We start from the raw sequence: 8,454 nt of genomic DNA, 5'->3' as shown, positions 1-8,454 counted from the left end.
TTACAGACCTATCAACTTTGGTAAAAGTTCAAAATAAATTCCTAAGAAAACTGGTAGGACTTCCCCAATCGACTCCGACAAAACCACTTTGTTTGGACATGGGATGCAAACCAATTAATGAGATGGCCCGATATCGGTTAGTAGCTCTGTGGAGAAGCATTTGGACATACCCAGATCTAAGCCTCTTTGCCAGGGAATTAGAGGAAGTAAGATCAGTTTGGGGCTCCAGTAATATACCCTGGCTGCGCGAAGTGAAGCTGATCTTGGAAGACATGGGCTGTAACCAGCGGTGGGTCTCTCCGGGGTCCACTACTTTTCCCTCTAAACAAGACTTTAAAGCGCTATACTGGGCCTTTGTCCGACAGGAGTCTGTCATTAACTCAGATGTCACCAGCCTAACTGGTAGATTCCTGTCCCACAAATTGGATCCCTCTTTTGAGAACTATTGGGACGTCATAACTAAGACATTAGATAAAAAGCTTTACCACCAGTTCCGAGTTGGTTCTTTGCCTTTAAGGTCTTTTACTAAGAAGTGGTCCGCCCTCCTACCTGATTGTAGCCCTTGGTGCATTGACCATAAGGAGAGTGTTGGACACTTTTTATTTGCATGCCCTGCATATTACGTACCAAGAAACAAATGGATTAGGCCCATCTGTTACCATCTCAGAGTCCGAGGGAGTGCCGAGACGTTGTGGGCGCTACGCACGACTACCTCTGAGGTGGTGGTCGTGGGTGTTGCCAAATTTCTGGGCTGGGCATGGGTTATTAGAGCCAGACATCTGCAGGCATTCTGATTCTTAATAATTTTTTTCCGGGTTTTTTGTATATGCGATCTTTGTCACACTGTTTAATTTTTTTTTAACGAGAAATTGTCTATGTAACTATGATGATTTTAAATTAGTATTCATGTATGTTTTATCACTATTTTTATTCTGTCGTAAGCTGTCTTTTATGATGTAAAAATCGCAATAAAGACTTTAAAACCTGAACCTGACTGCCAAAGAGAAGCTCTAGCAACCTCAATAGATTTGGGATTTGTCTTGCGTTGTGTTATCACTTTATTACTTTGTTTGCGTGCTGCATAAGTACTATACACATTAACCCTATCTTAAGCATAAGTGATCTTGAGGGTAAGCACAGGCTTACCTAGTGACTTTTGTGGTTAACCAGGCAAGGATTATGTTTATTACTTGAGTGGTGCTTCCACCGCCTCTCTCACCCAGTTTCTAACGCTTGGTCAGTTTAAATTAATTGTTTATGAATGAAGCCAAAGCAGAGTTATCAGTACATGCCTGGAAGGACTCTCAGGTGCTAGGAATTCCTTTTAAATGAGCCGACATGGATGACCTCAGAATGAATCTATCCTTTGTGGCAGAGGGGGCATTGACGCAGGGTTTTCAATTATCTCTATCCAGACCTTTTCAAATGATTGTCGCTAATGGTGCTTAAATCAGACATTTTAACATAACACTCTTAGGCTAAACAAGACCATAGGAATTTCATGTGCACCTTGCAAAAAAAAGTTCCTATTAGCGGAATAATATTTATAGTGAAACTATCCGTTTAACCCACTAATACATTTTGAAGCTGATTATTGAATTAGATCTCTTGCAATTTCTCATGCATCAACTAAACATTTCGGACTAGCGATCCTTTAACACAACTGCCATGTTTTGCACGCAGGGGTCCTAGGTAGCATCAAATAGATGATGAGATGGAAGCTTGAGTTGTCTATGATCAGGGCTGGACTTAGAACCAAAACAAGACCCGGCAAAGTGCTCTGCGGACCGCCTGGGGGGTTAGGGGTGCGACCGAGCTGTTTGCCAGTGCCGGTTTCGGACGATTTTGTTACAGGGTCCGATATTATACCTGTACTGCAAAAACGGCCCTGTAACAAAAACAACACCCCACAGGCCAAAAACCATCCCTCACACTGGCAGCCCACCGGGGAAAAACCTAGTGCCCGCTACGCCCAGTCTGGCCCTGTCTATGATGCATCTCAGAACCCTGAGGCAAAAGCCATTGCCTTACTCACTGATAAGTCTGGTATTTTGCCTCCCACCACACCTCTCTTTAAATCTTTCTCCTGCCAAAATATAAAAACATTATTCTTGGCCTCTGGCTACCCTACCACATTTCTCTCTAGAGCTTTCCTTTTCTTCCTTGCTCCAAGTTGTGCTCTCTGCTCTTCATTCAATGCTTAAAGGCTCTCTGAGAGCCATGGCAGGATAACTTGGAACTGATTTATCAGTTTTCAACAGTATGAAACAACTTTTTTCTCCCAGTTTTTCTGTCATAGCAATACCAGGATTTGGAATTCGGTATTCATGCTAATGGCTCTCCCTTATAGTCATACATAGCAAAATATTAATGGCTGGTGAACAAGTCACATAACAGACTAGATATTTCACAGAGTCAGGTCAGCGGTAAAATGTTTGAGTCTGGTGCGCAAGGCACAAACATTTATTTATAAAGTTTTGTATAGCGCCAACGTGACCCTTACGGGTATCAGAGCACTTCACAATTTTGGGTAAGAGGGATACAGTTTTGGGAGGCAAAATAATCATTACATAATTATGCAAGACACGTGCAGGACTCCTGTAGGTGTTGGAACTCATCACATAAGGGTACAGTAATGGGTGAGGAACATTCAAATATATGTATGTACAGTGCATGTTAACAATGTTGTTCAAGATATGTGGGAGTAGCTTCTGAATGTAAGTCTGAATATCTTTTCCCACTCAAGCAAGACCTTGAATCCTAATGTTGTAGCAAGATGGGCTTTCCAGATCCCCTTGCCCTAAAGCTTTTTACCCTTTGATAACACTCCAGATTGTGCCAACTTCATCCTTTATTGGTTAAAGAAACTTTTGGAGGAACTCGTGTGATATTTGACTTATATGATTGATTATCCAGCCAACAGTTGTTAGCCCAGCTGTTTAGTTTGTTGCCCACTACTAAGTTTGATTTTATCCACGTTAAGCACTGGATAGGAAACAGACTCAAAACAAGCTAAAAGGCCTAAAAGAATCAGGAATGCAACAGATGGAGGGCATCCAACAGGGACGTCAAGACTTAATCAGAGGAGTGCATTGGTCTAAAACCTGATTGTTGCGGGCTGAGCAATTATTTTCCAAATAACTTGATAACTGATTATTAGCCAGGCTTTGCATCAGTTTGGTGGCAAACGATAAAAATGATACAGGTCGGTAATTGACGTAAACTTTAATTATGCTCCAAAGACAGCAGTATTTTCCCACCCATTAGGTACCTGGCCTGATACATTAATTCTGTAAGTTTAATTCAAATAATTTCACAAACTGTGTGAATGATCTTCATCCTACAGATATCCCGAAGAGATCTTGATAATATCTCTTTCAGCTGCTCAATTAGCTCTTCCTATTTTATAGGCTTAAAACGTATAAAAGTGTTTCCTTGAGAAGTAGGGTCCAGTTAATATGTTATTGAGGGGTCTGCAGAGGGTGAGCTAATTTCTAAAATGCTTCCTGCAAAAAAGTGATAGAGTTGGTTGTATAAAGAGTAGGAGGGCAGAGACTTACATCTTTCACAGTGAGTGGGCCAAACTCTCTAACAATCTCCAAAATCTGTCTAGTCCGAGAGGTGAACTGATTACTCTGAGCACAAAGTGAGTCGAATGTTTTGTTTTAATGGCTATTTTATAGGTTTTAAAATCTGGAAATGGCATTCTTATTAGGGTTTGAGTTAAAAACCTTTCCTCCAGTGTCTTTAGACTTTCTTACATGCTTTCTAGCAACATCAATTTGCTATTGATACACACTTCATACAACTTTCAAGAGGACAACAGAATCAAGACCAGTCGGCACTACAATGTCTTCATCTGCCTTAAACAGATGCATCAGGTGGATGATTGAACAAGGGAGGGTTGAAATGTGCAGGTTTGAGTCACAATCAACAGGAGTTTCCAAGGCACTAAAAGCCCTGGTAGTGGGAGCTAGATTGGACAGCATTTTCAAGGATGTCAAGTGGTGTGGGTATTCTACATTTAAGTGGTTTTATTTTAAAGCTATGCAGTATAGTCGGTGTTGAGTACGCTTTAAACTATGCATAATCCTTCCCTACGGTCTTGACAAAAAGTGAGATTTTCATAGACATGGCAGAAAGAAGCTAGAATAATTACCATTCTTTTCTTAAGATGATGAGACAAATAGTTCCTTAATGAATTTCCACCTTTTACTGAATGGTTGGAAAGTATGACCTGGGGGTTCAATGAAAGCAACAGGTTGCTGTGACAGTCATGGCTACATGGATGATGCTAGAGCAAATACAATTGGCATGACATGCTGCTGTTTTAAGGCTTCTGGTAGGCATCAGACTGGATCCAGATATTTAAAAGCAGCAGTACTCTTGTATACCAGTAGATGCCGTTGTGCACCTCCGTGCTGACGTTGTTCCACTCCAGAAGACTTGGGTGTAAATAACCATATCCAGGTGTGCTGATGCCAGTTCCTTTGTATACATGCTTTTTGAGGCGGAAACAGAGCTTACTCCTCCTCTCTTTGACAACTGTTTTTCTCCCAAAACGTTCTTTTTCAGAGTCCCAGTGACAATATGTCACCTACCAAAACAACAGGGCTTAAACATTTCAGGGAATGTTGAAAACCAATGTCTGTGACAGATCCCCATGAACTATGTCTGTGGTGCCTAGGGTCTGAGGAGGTCCTTGACCTGACCCTACCTACAACAGAGGTGAAAACTAACATCTTGACGAACAAGTTACTTACATTCCATAACGCTTTAGCTGGTAGAGACTCTCTCTAGACGCTGATTCTTTATATGAGAATATTCCATAGTGTCAGACTGCATCCTGAATCATTTTTTGCAATTTCCCCTTGCATGCTGGTAGTTGGCATTGTTTGGCACTGTATCGTATTGTTGGCGTAGTCAGCAGCAGATGTGACATTCGCGGTGCCAACATAGGCCCCGCCCCAGGGAGCAAACCTCCGTTTATAACAGTCTTTTTTTTATTTTTAATCCTTGCAATTTATTATGATATGAGCTTTGAAAAAAGGAAGAAACGAAAAGAAGATGTGTACAAAGAATGTGTTTGTATTGTGGTAAATCTGGATATTATCTAAAAGATTGTCACAGTAAACATAGAATTTTCAAGAGTCACATACAGATGCCTTCAGTTAGAAAGGTTACAACCAGTGGATATCTGAGTGCCTCGACAATAAATGGTGCTGCCTTGTTGAGTGAAGATAAGCAGTTTGTCACAAAATAGGCAGCTAATACTATGTAGTGATTGATTACTCATTTAGCAGTTCCTAACAAAATTATTTTATCCAATGAACAAGGTGAATTGGTTTCAGGACTTCAGGTCAGGTTTAGGTGTCTCAAGGAATTATATAGTTATTAAGTTTGGACAATCATTAGAGATACCTTTGATCACTAAGAATGTTCCTGCAGAGGTTAGGGCAGTAGATGGTTCAGTATTTGCCTTCAATGTTAATATATTCACACAATCTTTATGGTGGGTTTTGCAAGTCACTATGAATAGAATAGTTTTGATCTGATTGATGCCCCTCATTAGGTCGAGCCTAGCTATTGCGTAAGCAATCGCTATGCGAGATTATAGTAAGGGGAAAAGAAAAGTCTACCAAAGACCTCTGGAATGTGGTTTATGGCCAGTGCATGTGAGGCTTTAAAGTGCAAAGCAGGCATCTGGCATTGACTTGAAAGCAGGAGACTGCTTTCGCCAGCGCGCGCTTGGCCTCACTTCCTGCTCCCCCTCTTACAGCAATTAACTTTCGTTCACTCACACCTCATATGCTCCTTCCCTCCCACCCTTCCTTTGATGTCCGCTTTTCTTTTCACAAGGCCCTGCGCATACCCAGAGGACTACGGATCGCATTAAAACCATCTTTATGCAAAAACTCACAGGTGTTCCAAGAAAAGTGGAACGCCATCCTAAATAAATGTAGTCTTGACTTAATTCTCTTGATCGTGGAGGAGTTATCTACCATTCTGCTGGAACTGACAAAAGAAATAACTGACATTGAACAGGAACTCAAGGACTCTATCACTCCAGAGGAATTATCTAAAATTCTTGAAGATATAACTTTACAGCTAGACAAACACACCAAGGAGATTAACTAACGAAAAATCCGCAAATTTCGCCGCGACACCCTAGACTATAAGTTAGGGGAGGTCTACACCTGGGCATACGTATATGCCCAGCGTCGCCCGAACAAACCCTTCAACCAAAACACCGATACATCATCCTCAGGCAGTGAAAGCACCAACCGCCCACCAAGAAAAACAACCCCAGAATTCACCAGACCAGGAGAATCACGAGACTCAAGGCAAAAATCCATTCCAAACAGTACAGACGATACCCCTACGACATCTGTGCCTTTTTTAGAGGCAGGACTAAACAAAACAAACAACCCCGGAGGGGAAAAAGAGCAGGAAAAGGATCAAGAAGACACCCAACCATTGAACAAAAAGAAAGCCAAGGGGAAGAAGAATCGTTAGTTATAAATATATCAGACACACATCTCACCAACCAAGAAATTAAACTCCTCCAAAGAGGTACATCCTTCATTCCCACAAGCACCACAAACTTATTGGAGTTGGAAGTCAGCACCTTCAAGTTGACTCGGAAACTACGTTTGAGACACTTCTTCGACAACATCTTACCACCGGTTACTGACACCAAAATGGACCAATTGTGGGGCCTACGCCCATCCAGCACCTACATGCCTCCATGCAGCCACAAAAGTATAGATACTTTTGAAAGTCTTGTGAGACAAGACATCTCAAAACTGAATCTGAACAAAAAAACACGACAAAATATCACCACGAAAGATAAAGATACCCTAAAGAAAATCGCAGGTAATAACACCATTAAATGCCTCAAAGCTGACAAAGGGGGTGCCCTTGTCATCCTCAACACCAGCATGTATGAGGGTAAAATTAAGGAACACATCTCTGACCTGGAAACATACTTCCCCCTTGGAGGCAATCCTACCCTCCAACACAAAAATGAACTCATGGAACTTGTCACCAAAGCGCATGAAGACGGCATCATTGATGATCGCACCAAAAAATACCTGATAGTAGAACATCCCAGAAGTCCATCGATAACCATGTTGCTGAAGATTCACAAAAACTTGACGAACCCCCCATTCCGACCCATCGTATCCACAAGAGGGTCCCTACACGAGCCGATTGGTAAATTCCTTGATCGATACCTTCAACCATCCGTAACTAAGCTAAAAAGTTACATTAAAGACACCACAGAATTAAAAAAAAAACTTTACAAAATCATCATCACCAATGACGTACCATTGATCCTATGCACCGCCGATGTGAAAAGCCTCTACACCTCCATTCCCCATGGCGGTGGCATCGAGGCTATTGAAAATGTCCTATTGAACAGTGACATCACGGAATCTCTCCAAACCTTCCTCATGGAATTGATGATATATACACTCTATCATAGCTACTTTGTACATGACCAACAGTGGTACCTACAAATGTCCGGCATGTCAATGGGCAATTGCGCAGCACCGACCTACGCGAATTTATACATGGGCGAATTTGAGTCAAAACATATCTACACTGACACTAATTGGACCGACAACCTCCTATTATATGTTCGCTACATAGACTACCTTTTCTTCATCTGGAAGAACACCCAACATACTCTAGAGAAGGCTCTAAACACACTAAATACCAAAGATAACCGCATCATACTAACATGGAACATCAGCGACAAAGAAATTACATTTCTTGATGTCATGATAAAACTCTCAGAAACAGGATTAGAAACAGATCTTTTCCGGAAAGCAACTGACCGTAATAATACTCTCCATCACACCAGTTTCCACCAGGATTCTTTGAAAAGACATTTACCATTCAGCCAAATGTTAAGAGTAAAACGAATCGTATCAGATCCAGATGTATGCATCACCCAAATTACACAAATGGCCAAAAGGTTTCAAAGCAGAGGGTATCCACAAACAACCCTCAACGAAGCAATCACCAAAGTATCTAACATCACACGAGAGGAAGCCCTTAGAGGATCCACTACCAAAAAAGACAGCAAAAGAATGGTATTAGTATCAAGATACTCTACTGCCAGTAAAACTTTCAAAAGTATCATCTTGAAACATTGGCGCATCTTGTCGTCTGAACCTGACTTTGGGAACATCTTCAAAGAACCACCATTCTTCGCTTACACAAGAACTGAAAATTTCAAAGAATTATTATCCAAGCCGCCGAATGAACAGGTTTCACACACTGGCACACGTCCGTGCCATAATTGTAACAGCTGTAACAATGTCATTCCTGGAAACAGTATCAACCACCCAATGAGAGGTTTCAAAATTAAACTCAATGTGGATGCCACATGCGACTCCTCCAATCTTATCTACCTTCTCAAATGCCCATGTGGCATGATCTACGTGG

This window comes from Lissotriton helveticus, chromosome 1_1, assembly GCF_964261635.1.
Source record: "Lissotriton helveticus chromosome 1_1, aLisHel1.1, whole genome shotgun sequence".
In the NCBI taxonomy this organism is placed as follows: domain Eukaryota; kingdom Metazoa; phylum Chordata; class Amphibia; order Caudata; family Salamandridae; genus Lissotriton; species Lissotriton helveticus.
This window is presented reverse-complemented; position numbering follows the sequence as displayed.